Here is an 18,378-nt window from a genome sequence, read left to right on the forward strand (position 1 = left end):
TCTTGACCTCGTGATCCACCCGCCTCGGCCTCCCAAAGTACTGGGATTACAGGCGTGAGCCACCGCGCCCGGCCAACATCCTCTTTATAGAAATAAGAAAACTGAGTTACAGAGAGGTAAGAAATTTGTCTAGCATCATAGCTAGCTTTAGAGCTTGTATCTTCTTTTTTTTTAATTAGAACTTTTTCCCTAATTTTTAATTTTTATTTTAGGGTACATGTGCAAGATGTGCAGGATTTTTACATAGGTAAACGTATTTCATGGTGGTTTGCTGCATCTATCAACCCATCACCAAGGTATTGAGCCCAGCATGCATTAGCTGTTTTTCCTAATGTTCTCGCTGCCCTCACCTCGGACAGGTCCCCGTGTGTGTTGTTTTCCTCCCCATGTTCATGTGTTCTCATTGTTCCACTCCCACTTATAAGTGAGAATATTCAGTGCTTGGTTTCTTAAACAGGATTCTCCAACCAGCAGGCCGTGGACTGGTACCTGTCCAGTGACCTGTTGGGAACTGGGCTGCACAGCAGGAGGTGAGCAGCAGGAGAGCAAGCATTACCACCTGAGCTTCACCTCCTGTCAGATCGGCAGTGGTATCAGATTCTGGGCCTGAACCCTATCTTGAACTGCACATGCCAGGGATCTAGGCTGTGTGATCCTTATGAGAATCCAGACAATGCCTGATGATCTGAGGTGGAACAGTTTCACTACAGAACCATCCCCAACTTCCCAAGGAAAAATTGTCTTCCACGAAATTTATTCCTGGTGCAAAAAAGGTTGGGCAGCACTGTTCTTAAACATTACTCTATAGTGCCTCTTGATTATGGCTCTAGAAAGTTAAGGAGTTTTGTTAATCATACACTATAATTTGTTTATGCTGTAAATATTTATTCTGCTTCACTCTCGTAGGTGTTAGGGATTTTAGTGAGCCAGGAAGGCCACATAAAGATCAGGGCAAAGGAAAGGGAATAACATAAAATATAAATGAAGTTCCTTTCTGACTGAAAGAAAGTATTGTGTCTCAGACCAAAAATATAAAAGGCACAGAATGGTAAGCTTTGAGATATATCCTAGTAAGATCTTGGAATTCTGAAATAAAGACTTTCTTGGATCTCCGGGTATAATAATCACATCATCGTAATGAGAAAATAAGCAGGCTGGCCTTGTATGTCTACAAAGAAACATTCAACTCAATAACATTAGAGCAGTATTCTCAAAAGCCACAAAGAAAGTATAACCCAAGCATTGCATTCTTAGCCAACTATTGCCCAAGTATAAAGACCTTGAAAATCTTTTCTGAGTATGTGAGAACCCAGAGAATATATTTTCCATCACTTATCTTATATAAACTGTTAGAAGACAAACTTCAGCAACCAAGAGTTGTCTGGAAATGCCATGCAAACTGGCTAGCAATTATTATTAATTCCTTTTATCAGTGGTAAGTTAAACACATATAAACATGTGTATTATGGTTACTGAACACAATGTAGAGATTATATTTTTAAATAGCTATAGCTGGAATTAAAAAGAAAAAGAGGGGAGACAGGGTAAAAGTATACTGATTCCCTCACCTACTAATATTATTTAAAAATAAGATAATATGATAGGCATTTATTTCCAGTTCAAATATGTGTCAAATATTTAAATTTAAAAAGATGTTTATAAATTCTTTAGTAAAATGGCCAAGTAAGATATAGATAAATATTTGTATTTAATTTATACTCATAATGAGCTAATATTTATTAGACTTCCATAATTGTTAGCTTTGACATACAGTATAAGGTTCACTGAATTTCTCTGAGATGGACATCATTATACGTATTCAGATTGGAAATTGATCTTTATATTATTTAATTAACTAGAGTCAGACAGTGAATCAGTGGTACATGAGCTGGTACATGAAAAAAAGTTATGTGAATACCAAGTCCTGTTTATTTTCTGGAACTATCTCTTGAACCAATACTGGCAATAAATGGCATGGTGGTTAAGAGTACAGGCCAAGCACTACCAATGACTTTCTGTGCTACCTTGGAAAAGTTACTTTACCTCTCTGTAGAATCTCTTGGCTCCACCATCTATTCATCTATAAAATAAGAATCACAAAAGTACCAACGTTGTGGGGTTTTCGTTGTTGCTGCTGCTGCTTTTATTATAACAATTTCAGAAAAACTTGAGGGTTCTGAATTCATCTTTCTCTTTGCAAACTTTGAATTGAAGGTTTTATGCTAAGTTATTGTGCTACTAAAATATTTTTCATGGGTTTTCATCATAAGATAAATGCAAACTTATTGTATAATTTAGAAAAAATTGTATAATTTTAGCTTATGTAATTGTCTAAATTATGTAATTTTCTAAGTAGGAGACCAAAAATATCACCTAGCAGCAACTATTTTTAACCATTTGATATTTTTCTTTCGAAAATCTTTCTATGCTTTATATTTTCATAGTTGTGATTACACTATACCACATTTTATATTACAGCATATAGTTTTTGTATTATTCAAAATCTCTCTTAAATATGATTTTAATAGCTACATAGAAGCCCTTTATATAAATATGCTATGTCTAACTATTCTTTTGATGTGATTAATACTTTTTAAAATAAATTATTTTCTGTATTTGTAATTATTTACCTAGAGTAGAAACCCAGATATGGAATTACTTGGTCAAAAAATATTAATAGTTTAAAGATTTCTATATATTTCCAAGTTGTCATAAGCTAAACTATGTACAGAACTTAAAATAATGCCTAAGGCAGTCTCACTCTGTTGCATAGGCTGGAGTGTAGTGGCGCAAACTCGGCTCACTGCAGCTCTGCCTCCCAGGTTCAAGTGATTCTCCTGCCTCAGCCTCCCGAGTAGCTGGGACTACAGGCACGCACCGCCACACCTGGCTAATTTTTGTGTTTTTAGTAGAGACGGGGTTTCACCATGTTGGCCAGGATGGTCTTGATCTCCTGACCTTGTGATCTGCCCACCTCAGCCTCCCAAAGTGCTGGGATTAAGGTGTGAGCCACCATGCCCCACCAGCATAGAACCTTTTAAAAATACCTTATATAGTAAAAATATTGACTATCTCTTTGTTTTAAATATTTCTCCATGATAGTTTATTTTAAATATATATAATATGAATTTTAAAAATACAAAGTGTTTCATGTTAATCATATCTGCTGATCCTTTTGTTTATAATTTCTTTTAATATTCTTCACTAATAAAATCATTCCGTAGCTAAATAGCTAATATTCTCTTATATTTCCTTATTTAATATTTACACACCACAGACCTTAGAAAATTCTTTACTTTCATATAATTTAGCTACATTTTCCTTTAGCATTCTGCTTATGCTAATAAGATTTATGATCTAGGTGTAAGACTGAAGTTATAAAAATTAGTCAGGCTTAATTAAAATTGGATGTGCCTGATTTAAAAAAAAAAAAATGCTCAATACATAGCTAAGTAGGGAGAGCTACATTTCAAGGTTATTTAAGCTCTCAGTTTTTCTTTGCTTTCTTTCTTTTTCTTGCAGGACTAAACAATGTCATCCAAGACTATAAGAGATATAAAATCCAGTGAAAAATAGGAGGGAGTTAGGTTGCTTTTAGATTTTTAATCTTTAAGCTTTCATGTAGGCAATGAGAGGGAAGGGGCTTACTGTTTTCTAAAAAAATTGATAGGCTTTAAGTTTCATGTATTCCACTGTTTGGAGAATTATCTTGACAGAAATTGCCGAACTTAGAAGGCCTCCCACTGTTATCTGCTCTAGCCACCCACTGTTATGAAGTTGTGGTGTTAATATGGATAAAACTTTGAGTGCAATGCCTGAACATGCCAAGGAACTTTACAAAAAAAGAAAAAAGAAAACTCTGCTTGTTCCCAGGCTAAGCAACCAACTCAGCTATTTCATAAACTAACAAAATTGAGCAACCATCACTGTCTTTAGAGAGTGATCAGCCTAACAACAAGAAAACATAGGTGGATAATAATAAAATATTGTCCTGGTGGGAAAAGACTTGGTCTGATTCCAGTTTTGCTATATTAATGAGTCCTCTCCAGAAAGGATAGTAACATCACAACATGGCTTGCCAGTACTGCCACATTCACTCTCATACTACTTTTCTATTTGAAATGTGTTAGCTTGTCAGTAACCTTGTCTTTTACTTCCAAAAAATATTATATTTAAATGGAGTTAAAATATCAAGGATATTTAATAATTTTTCTATTCCCTTAAGCAATGACGTTTTTAGGATCTATGTTAAATCACTTTTTCAGTAACCACAGCATAATAATCAGTACTTTAAGAAACAACAGACTAATAGGTGTGTTTTCTAAAGAATAACAGTTATAAATATATTTTAAATTAACAATAACTTAAAAAAAACTTGGGTATGGTTTCAAATTATTTGGGAACACAACGCTTATAATATTTTATATAAGTTCCATGTCAAAACATAACTTGATTTATTTACTAAACATTTATTGAGCATATACTGTGTGCCCAGGCTTTGGAATACATCAATAACTAAAGCAAACAAAAATTCTTACTATTGATCCTTCTAAGGGAACTGTGCTATATCTTCACCCTGGTATTAGCTACACACATCTACATTCATGCAATCTACAGGTAATAAAATTGCATGATACTAAATACACACACAAATAAATACATGTAAAACTAGTGAAATCTGAGAAAAGTGAATGGATTCTACCAATGCTAACTTTCTGGTTGTGATATTATAATATAGTTTTGCAACCTTACCTTTGGGGGACACTGGATCTTACACAAAGGATCTCTTTGCATTATTTCAATTTTTTTCTTTTCTTTTTCTTTTTTTTTTTTTTTTGAGACAGAATCCTGCTCTGTCGCCCAGGCCGGAGTGCAATGGTGTGATCTTGGGTCACTGCAGCCTCCACCTCCTGGGTTCAAGCAATTCTCCTGCCTCAGGCTCCTGAGCAGCTGGGATTACAGGTGCCCACCACCATGCCTGGCTAAATTTTTTGTGTTTTTAGTAGAAACGGGGTTTCACCATGTTGGCTAAACTGGTGAACTCCTGACCTCAGGTGATCCACCTGCCTCAGCCTTCCAAACTGCTGGGATTACAGGCATGAGCCACTGCTCCCAGCTCTCTTTGTAATATTTCTTACAACTATATGTGAATAAACAATCATCTGGAGATAAAAGTTATTTGTTTGTTTGTTTACAAATTCCTTACCTTTGGAACTTAAATTCTAGTGTCTGGAAACAGACAAAAAATAATAAACATAGTATATAAGTAAATTATATAATAGGATAGAAAGTAATTATAAACTATAGAAAAAAAAATAAGGTGGAGCAAGGAGAACCAGGAGTAGCCTAGGTCTATTGTGAAGGTGATGTTTGAGTAAAGATTTGGGAGATCAGCATTTACCTGTGGGAAAAGCATTCATCAGAGGGAACAGCCACTGCAAAACCTCTAAGGCAGAAAAGACCTTGAGTGTTTGAGGAGTTATGAGGTGGCTGGAACAGAGGGAAGCAGTAGGTAACTCGTAGAGAGCTGCAAGCCACCAAATGCTGGAAGATTGCGGAGGTCATTGTAAGGACTTTGGCTTTTTCTCTGAGTAGGTAACCCCTGGAAGGTTTTTGAATAGAGCTGTTGACATTTGACATACTTGTAAAGGACCACCCTGGTTTCCATGTTGAAAACAGAGTATAAGACACTAAGAGTGGAAGCAGAGAGATCTGTCAAGAGGCAATTCTACCGCAAGCATCAAGAAGAGAGAAAGCAGTAAAGACTTCCAAATTAGGGAAGTCTTCTGTCAAGACAGACAACTTGAGAACTAAGACAAAACCTAGCAGGGCACTACTTCTGTACTCTAACTTGCACATCAGTACCTCAGATAACAATTACGAAATCCACAACATTTCCAAGGAGAACTGCTTATAAGTAGATTATGCAGTGCCTAATTTGCATAAATTACAAATGTTCTTTATCATGGGAAATCATAAAGGCCTCATTTAATAAGTCTTTCTTTATGAAACATCAAAACACTTAATAAAAATCTTCTCATAGCTGATTTAGAAAACCTCTGCTACTCTCACTGCACCTATTCCAATTGTTTGAAACACAAAGGAGGCTGTCTGGCTACATCCCTTTTTCTTGCCTGTTCGAAGGTCCTTGGTCAGGGCCACTGGCAAGGTAACTCTGGCTCCCTCTACTGACTGCCTCCCAGGGTCAATGAGAAACCAGATTCATTAGCCCCATATAATTACAAGAAAAATCAAAAGAACATATTTATCTCCCCATGCCATCAAGTGTGATGTTATCCAACATAAAAATGTTTAAAGCTTTTGAAGAAATCAGATGCATGCATTGCCTATTGCTTAGAGACTGAACATCCTCATAAACTGAATAAGCGTAGCTCCAAAGCTATGAATTGTGCTGCATGTGCTATTGTTTCTATTCCTCTGTCATCTTACTCTGAATATATTACCGGTATGTTGTTAAGTGTTTATATGGTCCATTAAAAAATACCTTTTTAAAATCATTAAACGATGTGCACTTGCTTGCTACCATAAAAGATGGAATTTTGAAACAATTCAATCTCTTGAGGACTCAAAAGCAGCTGTTCTTTTGAAACTGTGGTTTATCCTGAAGTTCTGCCAGCCCAGTGGAAAAGTTTTAATACAATTAAATGAGACTGAAGCTGAAGCAGAACAAATATGCACTATGTGGCAGAATAAAACAAAGGCAAAATCCTACTTAAAGAATTCTTGAAAGGGACAGAAGAAGCTGCATATGCAAATGTTGAAGGTTGCTTCTATTTTCTTTTTGGCAACACAGTATTGACAATGAAAATGTTTCCTCATCTGATCCTGGATATAAAAAGAAAATAATTACAGCACTATTAATTCTATGAAAACCCCCACATTTGCCATCTCTCAACCACAGATTTTGGTTTCCCTGTTCCCAGACATCACAGCAGGGGGAGTTGCCTCCTACATGAAGGTTTTCTTTAGCAAAAGGTGTTTCATGTGACAGAATATTTCTTTATGCTTTTCTAGATATCATAATCCTTAAAAAGAGACGCTACATGAAGATTTTAAATTTTCTATAACTTCCTATCCTGCTCACAAATTAACTTGATTTACAGCAACATACTAAGGATAAAAACACATTAATTACTCAAAGATGCAGATTCTATAACTCAGTGTTTTTACATATTAAAAAATAACTTGGTTATGCATCATGGTTTTTTTACCTGCACATCAATATTGTAAATTATTTATTAATTTAAAACACTATCATATTACATCACATTAAGAGTAATATAGGCTGAGGCTTTAAATATGGAGCCAAAAAAAATTACACCCTTTAAATACATTTGTTATATCATCAATATTGGCAATAAATCTTCAAAACCTTTTAGACATTGTAGAAATAATGTTTTTTTAAATTTTTATAAAAAGAGGTTACTCAGCACCTGATATTTATAGCATAATTAAGCCTTTCTTTTCAAGTTTTAAATAATCAAAAACAGAAGAAAATAATTTTGTTTGCTACTGTCTCTGTATTTACCATTAGCATAGAAACCATGCCTTATTATGTCCATATCTGAAAAGTCTTTTACAATTAAGTGCCCAAAGTATATTTTACTCCATTGCAAAAGAAACAATCCTTTTATCTTTACAATTCAAACTGTATTTCCCCACCTTTCTTATATCCCTCTTCCTTTCTGCTGATCTCTAGATATGTTAAAACATTTTAGCAACTGCTTCTAACTCTTCTCCCACCACAAATTCTATTCAAACAAAATGAATTCACTGCACTTCTCACTGCTGCTGGTCACTCTTCCTATGTGCAGTCATCACAGTCATCAGCACATGACATTTTATTTTAGTCCCTGGAGTGACTCAGCTTTTTAAGATGTAACTCTTAAGTGGTGGTTATAACTAGTGCTTCATTTCCCATTAACCTCATAACCACTGCCACTCTATTACTTTGCTAGCATCTTTAATGCTCTCTTACCTTGCAGTTTATTGCATACAAGTTCCCCTATTTGGAAGTCTTTACCCACCCACTCCTTCTCTCCACCGCTTTTATCATTCATTTAATTTCTAACCACTTATTGTGTTTACTTTTTGGGAACACGATTTGGCAATGAAGATGCTTACTTATTTGTTTCTCTGTCTTTGTCACTTTCTTCTGAATATATCACAGGCACTTTAGTACTCTTTTAAATATGCAGTTGCTATTATCATATAGGTGCTGTTCTGTGTGTTGATGCCACACAAGGAAAGAACGGTTGTTGACTTTACGTCTTCCGAATCTCCAAGTATGGTAGTCTGCATGCAATAAACGCATGCTGAATGATGATGTAGGGTACACCTGCCATTTCATGTGTTTTTTATATCTCTAACTTATCCATCCATAGTCTCATGTGATTATCATTAAATCATTCTTTTCACCCAACTCCTCAAATCCAAGGCAACACACATACATACAATTTTTGATAATTTTAACCTAAAATTCAAGGCCTTGCACAATTAGTTCCTTGTTGATTTAGCTGACCTCATCTCCCTCTATCTACCTCTCTACCCAAATCAACCCTCCCAATAGTAGGCAGAAAAAGAGTTGCTTTTCACCTTTCCCAATTTCTGGGTTTCAGAATTTTAGGACTTTCTTATAAACAGCAATGCAGAGGATCTCAGGCAAGATAGTGTAAACAAAACACTCTAAGATTCTTTCTCAAGATTTTGTCTCAAAAATGACACCAGCCAAGTCAACAAAAGAAGCAACAAGTCAACAGTTACTGGAAATTCTCTCATCTCTGTCTTTGGCCCAAACTCTCTCCAAGGGAAGCTTTACAACTAATTAAACCTTAGTCCTGTTTGTTTTATTTACATTTAATGCAATTACTAGACAGAGGTTCTATTGGTAGGGCAAATAAAAGAATGTGCAAAACAATTTTAACAACACGATTTTGACTACTCAACACATGTAGTAGTCTGGGCTCTTCAAGAAACAAAATAAAAACCAGCGTCTAGATAGATAGATAGATATTAGATAGATGATGGATGGATGGATGGATGGATGGATGGATGGATGGATAGATAGAAACAGACATAGAAAAAGAAGGGGAGAGAGAAAAAGAGAGAAACAGAGAGAGAGAGAGAGAGAGAAGAAAGAAGAGATTGGTTGATTATGAGGAACTGGCTCATGAGAGAGCTACGAAAGCTGTCTCAAACTCTCCAGTTAGTAAGCTGGAAACCCAGGAGCCAATGGTTTAGTTCTGATGCAAGTTCAAAGTCTGAGAAGCAGGCAAGTTAATGTTGTAAGCTCCAATCCATGTCCAAATCTGAAAGCAGGAGAAGATTCACATCCCATCTTAAAGACAAGCAGAGAGAGCAATTCCCCCTTAGTCGGCCTACATGTTCTGTTCAGTATATCCACAGTTATCCACAGTATAGACCACCTAGGCTAGGGCAATCTGCTTTACTCAATCCACCAATTCATACATCATTCTCATCCAGAAACACCATCACAGACACAGCCAGGCTTACGTTTAACCAAATATCTGGGCACCCCATGGCCCAGTCAAGTTGACACATAAAATTAGCCATGATAACATATGACGTGTCTGTTTTTCTCTATATACATTTGCTCAAATTCATACTCACATCACATGGTGTTTCTCATATTTTCCACTAACTTAAGAGTCACGCATCCCTCAAGGTAAAGCCTATGACTTCACATTTCACAAATGTCTTCTCAACTACACCAACTCCTTGTCATTCTTTTTTATGTTGAGCTCTTGTAGCTAGCATTCATGTGTAGACACATAGTACATTCATATAAAAAAAGAAAAACAAAACATATAAGATGATGTATGCTAAATATCAACTGAATACACGTTAAATTTTAAAATTACTATGGTATATATTTTTTATATTGATTTATCCTGAGGATATCAAGTAGGGTGAGGCCAAAATATACGTTTAACTCCTACCACTTGCAAACTATACTTCTACATAATTTCCCAAAATCAGAATTTTTGTCAAAGCTGCAGCCTTTGAATTTTATGCAGCTATCTCAGTGTTTCTATACTGTGACTCACTAGACCAAGAAATCTGAATTTGAAGATATAGATTCAGTGGACATTAAGGCGTCTGTAAACTCCATGTAACTATATACACAATATTGTGTTTTTAACGTACTCATGAGAGTTCAGAGATCTGATTATATTCTCAAGAGTCTATGACCCCAGTATGCTAGGGGCCAGTATCCTTGGTCATTTTCTGCTATATCTTACAGGATTCTTTTTAAGAATAAAACAACTATTTTAATTGCATTTTAAGCTGCAAAGCACAAAACACTCCAAAAGTCGTGGAGTGAATAGGTATTATTACATGGCACTGCTGATGTGAATTTTCCTCCAATCAGACAAAAAATACACTGCTATTTTTCCCATTAATAAGTGATAGAACAAATTAACACAACTAATGAGACCCTAGAAGGCTTAGTTACTCTGTCTAAAGAAGAAATTTATCATTTGCTTTTTGAACGATGAAACTCATTATCAGTTTAAGTATCATTCTTTTTATGAAAACAAGGCCAAGTCAGTATCTACTGTTCTAAACGAAAAATTAACTTTGTTAGCTAATTCTAGTTTCTGAATATAATTAAGTCACACAGGTAATTTTTTTAAGTTATCCTTTTATTGTAGTCATATTTTTAAAAAGTTTTTATCCTTCAAAATATATAAGGAAATATTTATGAAAAATAATATAAAGTCTAGGCTTTCCAGAAAAATATGGGGAAAAGGGTGAATGGGTGAGAATATAAATAAAACAAAATTGGCCACGAGTTAATTATTGAAGAATGCAAGTTTATTCTCTGCACATTTGTAAAGAAGTAAAATTTTCAGATGATCCACTGATCAAGTTATTAATTTCAATTGATAACCAAAATGAATAAATGCAATCTTTGAGTGTAAAGCAATGTAAACTAATTCTTTGGAGATGTTAGTACTTCTGCACATCACATGCTGAGAGTCTCAGATTCTATCAAAAAATGCTATTTATGCCTTTCAGGAAAACTTTATTGACACCATCCAGCCAAGCCTTGTTCTTTTAAGTTGGGTCTCAGCATCTGTGACCTCATAATGTTCATATGTGATCTCTCAATGCGCTTATTACAGTATACTACTTCAAACTCTTGGCAGTTCAAAGAAGTAAGACTAGGAATGGCTGGATTTAAATAATCAAATGGCGTCATAATGACCTGGTCTCTCGCCATGTGTTACTTATATTTTTCTGTTTCTAATATTTTCATCCTCAGACTGGCTCTCTTTATATGAGAGGCTGTTGATTATCTCAAATTTATAATCTTAAAAAATGAGAGACCTTGTGACTCCTGGTATTCAAATTTTATGAAAGAGTCCTGATTGGAATTACTCAGCCCATGTTTTTTTGTTTGCTTGTTTTTTGTTTTGAGACAGATTCTTGCTCTGTTGCCCACGTTGGAATGCAGTGGTGCAATCTTGGCACACTGCAACCGCTGCATCCCAGACTCAGGTGATCCTCCTGCTTCAGCCTCCCAAGTAGCTGGGACCACAGGCATGAGCCACTCTATCTGGTGGTTTTGGTAGAGACAGGGTTTCACTATGTTGTTCAGGCTGGTCTCAAATGCCTGAGCTCAAGTGATTCGCCTACCTCAGCCTCCCAAAATGCTAGGATTATAGGCATGAGCCACCACGCCCAACTTTGGTTTATGTTCTTAATCTTGGACCAATCTCTGAGTTCCATGAAGTAAACATGGAGGAATGAAGGAGTTGTTTCTCAAAGGCACATTTACCAGGCAGATAAAAGTGTCACTTTAAGTATATTGTAAATATTTTATTATGTGTCTGTTTTCCCTAGTGGACTATAAGCTAGAATAAGAGTTATATCTCATTAATTTGCCTATACTCAGTGCAGAATTCAGGACCTCATCCATAGGAGGTGTTTAGTAAATATCGATTGAATAAATATGATGTAAAAGAATGTAAATAACCATCTAGGGAGAGGAGAGACAGTGGAGAGACTGTGCTGCCATAATTCCTAAAGCATATCAGCATGTACAAGTGCAGGAATCGCTCACAGTGGACAATGTGAAGAGGAACAGAAGCATGAAGAATAAATAGGTCTTCATCTTTAAAGCACTTTGCAAAGGTTCCAAAGACACTACACTGTCCCCTCAGCTGGTATCAGTCACAGAGAAGCTTCATTTAAACCTTGATGTCTCCCTTTTAATAACACATAAGAATGCTTAGGGAATATTTAAAATTGTGCCACATCCACATAGTTTTGTGCCAACTCTACCAATGTATCACTGGAAGGTCTAGTCTATGATACATTAGGAAACTGAGGCTCACAGGGTTTCTGGTATCAAAACCAGAAACTTTGCTAACTTCTACTTAACCTTCAGGAACTTTAATGGTGAAAGTATTCAAAAGGCAGAAAGTCTTCTGCAGTGTTTTATATGCTAGTGCTAAGTGTTTATGTAACTGAAGTGTTATTTTTCCTAAATAATGAGCTAGAGTCTGGATAAATATATTAAGTCGAGGGACAGACTCAATGATTTAAAATGACACATGCCTGTAATCCCAACACTTTGGTAGGCCAATGCAGGCGAATCACTTGAGGTCCCATCTCTATTTTAAAAATACAAAAATTAGCCAGGGATGGTAGCACATGCCTGTAGTCCCAGCTACTCCGAAGCCTGAGGCACTAGTATCTCTTGAACCAGGGAGCTAAGATCGCACCACTGCACTCCAGCCTGGGTGACAGAGTGAGACTCCATCTCAAAGAACAACGCAAAACAAAACAAAAAAGTGGCTCAGGGATCATTAATAGGATCACGCCATGAGTGCAGAGAAAAAAACATTTCAAGAGAGGAAGGATGGTGTGGTTAATACCATCACGTGCTCAGAGAGTTTGAGAGGCCATGACAACACATCAGAGAATTGGCTGTTGGGACCTGAGCAAGTCTGCTACGGTTTGGATGCATGTCCCTTCCAAAGTTCTTGTTGAAACTTAATGCCCCTTGTGGAGTTATTAAAAGGTGTGGCCTTTGGGAAATAACTTAGTCATGAGGGTTCTGTCTCCATGAATAGAATTAACACCCTTATAAAAGGGCTTGAGTTTGAAGGGAGTACTCTCTTGCCCTTTAGCCTTCTGCCATGTGAGGACACAATAAGCAAGTGCCATCTTGGAAGCAGAGTGTAGCCCTCACCAGACACCAATGCTGGCACCTGGATCTTAGACTTTCCAGCCTTTAGAACTATGAAAGATACATTTCCATTGCTTATAAATTGCCCACTCTGTGATATTTCATAGCAACACAAAGAAATTATGACAGTCATATAACAATAAGAGAGAAGTGATTGAGGCAAAGTAGGCACAAGTGATTTTTTTCAAGTTATTTGGTAGTGAAAAAGTAGCAAAGGAAGTTGCAGGATTGTAGAAATAGTGGCGGTGTTTTGTCTGTTTGTTTGTACAAATAAGGAAAGGTTGATGGTGTTTGTAGGTAGAAGGAAAGGAGCCAGTCAAGAGATAGTTGACCGTTTCTGGAAAAGAAGTTACTTCATGGAGGAAGGTCTTGGGGAAGGTGAAGGAGGTGCATTAAAGAGCATAGCTGAACAGGTTACTTTAGGTAAGAAAAGCCAAAAACCCGAGGTATGTATTTCTATTATAATTAGATAACTATTATTTTTTAAAGACGCAACAGATAATTTCTACCCAATTCCATTTCAGTCAAAACAACTATTTTTCACTGATTGGCTTTTCTTATTATTAAAAAGAAAATTTTGGGTAACAATGAAAAATACAATAATTAAAATGTTCTACTTATGACACCATACAATGAAAAGGGTAATACAAATATCAAATACACAAATATAGATAAATTAAATACATTAAAATGTTAAAGAAGGAGATTATTCAAAAATAAATAATTCAGAATATTTTCAGCCAATGCCCCAAGAAACAAAAATACAATATAAAATTAAAGCACATTAAAAGGAAATTATGAATATCTATATTGTTACTATGCTTTGGGGAACAAAATCTTAAAAGAACTTAGCTTTTCTTTAAAAGAGTGAATTCTAGTCACCAAAAAAAATGTAGAAAAGGAGAAAAAATACATTTTATTAATATAAGGAAGTAGCCTATAGGGGCCAATAAAAAAGTAGGAAGAGAGAAGATGAGGGAAGAAAAGAATTATTCACTGGGAAAAGTACTTCAGTTCTTTGAGGTCAGTTGAGCCTTTATTCAATTTAACTTATTCAGGGCACTAGTTCAAAGCCTCTTTTCACTGCAAAGGTTAAGTCACCACAACCAAATTGAGGAGGGTAATTTACCTTTAATCTTATTATGATGTAGCACAAGTAAATTTAAAGTAGTTCTCTGAGAACCAACAAAAAATAAAACCACCCCTAGAACAAATAATGTACATGTATGGCAGTCCTCTCTGTCTTTATTCCTGTGTTGGGAAATGTTTTGGTGATATAATAAAAATAAATCAGACAGACATGATCATGTTAATGTGAGAGCATGAGACAATCAGTCACAAATGTTCTATAGTTATTTTCAAACAAGCTCCACACCTAGAAGCAAACCTAGTCATCATCATCATCTTGTTATTGCTACAGGAATTTTTGAATGACTGCCTAAGACATGAGCCACAGGATTTCAAAAGACCAAGATTCAGACTGATAAGTTGCTAAATTCTACAATTTGATAAAGGGTTCTGCATTAATTAGATCCATTTAACTTAGGAAAACTTAGGATTCACCGTGATTGAAATCCCACTCATTTCAAAATGTTGCTGAATTTATTCAAATAAACAAATAACTCTTAGAATGAAAATGTGCCCCTATTTTCTACCTATAATTATTGCCAGAACCCATGTGTTAATTTCCTTGAGCTTTACCTAGACTGGGAGACAAAGTGAGGTAACAAAAAAAATTGGTTCTCCTGACAGAGGAGCCTCTCCAGTATTTGGGGCATTTTTCAGGGATTTCTCCACATGTTCCTCAGCAGATCAGCCCATAAAAAAGCACAGCCTCTTAGTAATGCCCACCTCCCATGAAGCCATTTGAGGGAGATTTGTCACTACTGCCCAGGTTCTCCATGAGAATACTCAGGGAAGGGATTCCCTTTGTGCTCCTAAAGCCACAAACCCGAGAGCTGTCAAAATGTCTCTACCTTCCTTTCAGCCTCCTGAGTCTCAGGGGCATACAGTGCCTTTCTTGTGCACAGTGGAGTGAATCTTTCTTTTGTCTCATTCTGTGTTGAAGGTAAATATTTATTTTCTTAACTCAAACAGTTATGAGAGTGAAAGGGGGCTCTAATTAGTAGTTACTCCAAAACAAGAGGATAAACTGGGCTGTCCCAAGCAAACCAGGGAAATATAGCCAGCTTGTGGTTGGTTCCTGTTCCCTTGGGCAATGGGCCTTCCTTCTGGTTCCTTGCTGGTTCTTATGTTCAAAGACTTTTGTCAGCATCTTCCTTTTCTTTACAGGCCTCAGTCTTAGTTCACAGAGTGGGGCTGGGGGGTAGGCACATATTGTCTTTTCCATTGCCCACCTACTTCACCCCAGCTGCCCACACATCCACCTCCACTTTACTGGCCTTCCCTCCGCCAAGACACAACCAGACTCAGATTGTCCAAAATCATCTGAAAATAAGACACCACAGAGTAGCAAGCCAGTCCTAGCTTAGTAATCAACATACCACCCCAACTGGGAAAAAAAAATGAATAAATAAAAGCAGGGAAAGGATAACCTTCCCTTTGGCCCAGCCAATTAATAGGTTTCCTTGTTATGAATGTATATAAATCCAGCTTGAATGTAGCCCTTCTCCTCTTCATTAAGTATTGATAATTGCATCATCACCCTATCTGGAAATATATATATAACAAAGCAATATTAGTGAAATCATGTCTATAAAGTATTATTGATCTTTGGGAATAGGAAATTGCATTAGTAGTGATAATAAATTTTATGTACAATAAAGAAGTTTAAATGGGAAATAACACATTTCTTCCTAAAAAGCATTCATGAAATTTCCTTTAATTTAAAATGAATGTATCAGCCACATTTATTCCCATTCACTAGCTGTAGGAAATCCATAAAGAACAAACACAGTCTAATAGTTGATTTTGTAGGTTCCACTAGAGACTCACACATCTTTGAAGACAGTTTTTAATAATGGACTACACAACAATCATCTGAAGCAGAAACTTTTAGGGACAGATCATGACACAATTATACATACAACTTAAAAAGAAAATTATGTTAGTCAAGACTTTAACAAAGATCTTACTTTGCTCTCTGTTAGCATTCAAAATAAGACTATGATATTAAATTTAATATTAGATAATCAGGCTACCAAGTTTAGGTTTGTTCCATTAATCTAGATTGCCTCAAGGAACAGAGAAAATTATGACCTTAGATAAACATAAGCATAGGACTTTGCACATTTGGGCTACTTAATGGCTATTTGTTTATTTGATAATCTTAAAGTATCCCCAACCCAACAGGCAATGTTACATCTCGTGATATAGGATCCTGACTTTAGACTAAAAACATGACATTATTTCTTTCTTTCCTCTTCCTCTCTCTTTTTTTTTTTTTTTTTTTGAGACAGAGTCTTGCATCTTGCTCTGTTCACCAGGCTGGAGTGAAGGGGCACAATCTTGGATTACTGCAACCTCCATCTCCCAGGTTCAGGTGATTCTCCTGCCTCAGCCTCCCAAGTAGCTGCGACTACAGGTGTGCACCACAACGCTCAGCTAATATTTTGTATTTTTAGTAGAGATGGGATTTCACCGTGTTGGCCAGGATGGTCTAGATCTCTTGACCTCGTGATCCTCCCGTCTTGGCCTCTCAAAGTGGTGGGATTACAGGTGTGAGCCACTGCGCCCAGCCAAAACACAACATTATTTCTAGGCATGGAGAAACCATGCAATTTCTCAGACTGCATTTCTAGGCTCAACAAGAAGTTTCACTGGGAAAGGGCTCAGCATTGATGTGAGGGAGATGAGTGATGAATGATAACATGAAGTCTGTGAATAATACAATCATCCAGTTTGAATCCAAATCAGGACAGCATGCTGCATAATTGAAACTCTTAATATGGCTTCCACGAGGTTGCTGGAAGGATCTGCATTATCAAGCATGAGACACATGCCAAAATAATCTCTCCTCCTCTTCATAACCTTCCTTTCTCAGTGCCTCAAATTCTACCATTGTAGCTTAGGTCCTCTAGTATTTCTCATAAAAATGAAAATCATCCCTGAGAAGGTTATTTAATCGAGCATTTCTAAAAAATAATTTATACTTTCTATCCCTCAGGATGATGTAGGGAAACAAAGCAAAACAACACAAAATTCTGCAGCCAAATAAATTTAGTAAATGCTGCATACTTTATTAGTCTTTAAGATTCACAGTGACACTATATTTTTGAAAGCTCTGAGATATATTGCAGGAAAAAGCTTTTTTATAATTCATATTGTTTAACTGAGTGTTTGCAAAATGTTTCTATGATTCCAGAATCATACTTTGAAATATTCTGTAGCATCCAGAATACTGTAATGTCAACTCACCATGAATCATCAGAGTCTGGAAACATGAACAACATGATGAGCAGCTAGGGAGCCAGGAATAGTTACTGATTGGCTGGTCTCTTTGTCATTGCAGGATTAATTGGACTAATAACTACTAAATAATACCCACAGTATCAGTGTTTCTCTAATTTTCTTTAGCTCCATAGAGAAGTATATACATACTGGCTCATACATTTAAGAATTTATCTGCTGGGTGCAGTGGCTCACGTCTGTAATCCCAGCACTTTGGGAGGCCAAGGTAAGCAGATCATGAGGTCAGGAGTTCAAGACCAGCCTGGCCAATATAGTGAAATCCCATCTCTACTAATAATACAAAAATTAGCTGGGCATGGTGGCACGTGCCTGTAGTCCCAGCTACTCAGGAGGCTGGGAGAGAATTGCTTGAGGCAGGAGAATTGCTTGAACCCGGGAGGCAGAGGTTGCAGTAAGCTGAGATCACACCACTGCACTCCAGCCTGGGCGAGAGGGCAAGACTCCATCTCAATCAAAAAAAAAAAAAAAAAAAAAAGAATTTATCATATCCATTATTAGAGAAATAAGATAGGCCCCACATGAAAAGTTAATGAACAAGGAAATACTTGATTGAATAATGAGTAGGTTATACAGACGATGTGTCTTTGAATTCTGAAAATAAGTAGTCAGCAGAATCAAGGTCAGCTTTCAAGTTTGGGGAGCATTTTTATGAACAGAGAAGGAAGGAGTGTCCTGGGAAAGAGGTCCATGAGAGCAAAGGAGGG

At 36.4% G+C, this 18,378-nt stretch overlaps 2 long non-coding RNA genes across 3 annotated transcripts in view; both read right to left on the reverse strand.

The window, feature by feature from the left end:
* The window catches only part of LOC116539771, a 13,143-nt gene extending 7,334 nt beyond the window's left edge, over positions 1-5,809 (reverse strand). The window contains exons 1-2 of the long non-coding RNA XR_004264185.1: positions 5,797-5,809; positions 4,445-4,448 (exon numbers count right to left, since the gene is read on the reverse strand). This is a non-coding gene — a long non-coding RNA (uncharacterized LOC116539771). The remainder of the gene's footprint in view (positions 1-4,444; positions 4,449-5,796) is intronic.
* LOC116539767 overlaps positions 1-18,378 on the reverse strand; it is a 70,429-nt gene that overhangs the window by 14,344 nt on the left and 37,707 nt on the right. For both annotated transcript variants that reach the window (XR_004264184.1, XR_004264182.1), the window contains exon 3: positions 15,799-15,913. This is a non-coding gene — a long non-coding RNA (uncharacterized LOC116539767). The remainder of the gene's footprint in view (positions 1-15,798; positions 15,914-18,378) is intronic.

The sequence above is a fragment of the Sapajus apella genome, unplaced genomic scaffold, assembly GCF_009761245.1.
Source record: "Sapajus apella isolate SASKATOON/1434 unplaced genomic scaffold, GSC_monkey_1.0 scaffold4, whole genome shotgun sequence".
Taxonomy (NCBI): Eukaryota; Metazoa; Chordata; class Mammalia; order Primates; family Cebidae; genus Sapajus; species Sapajus apella.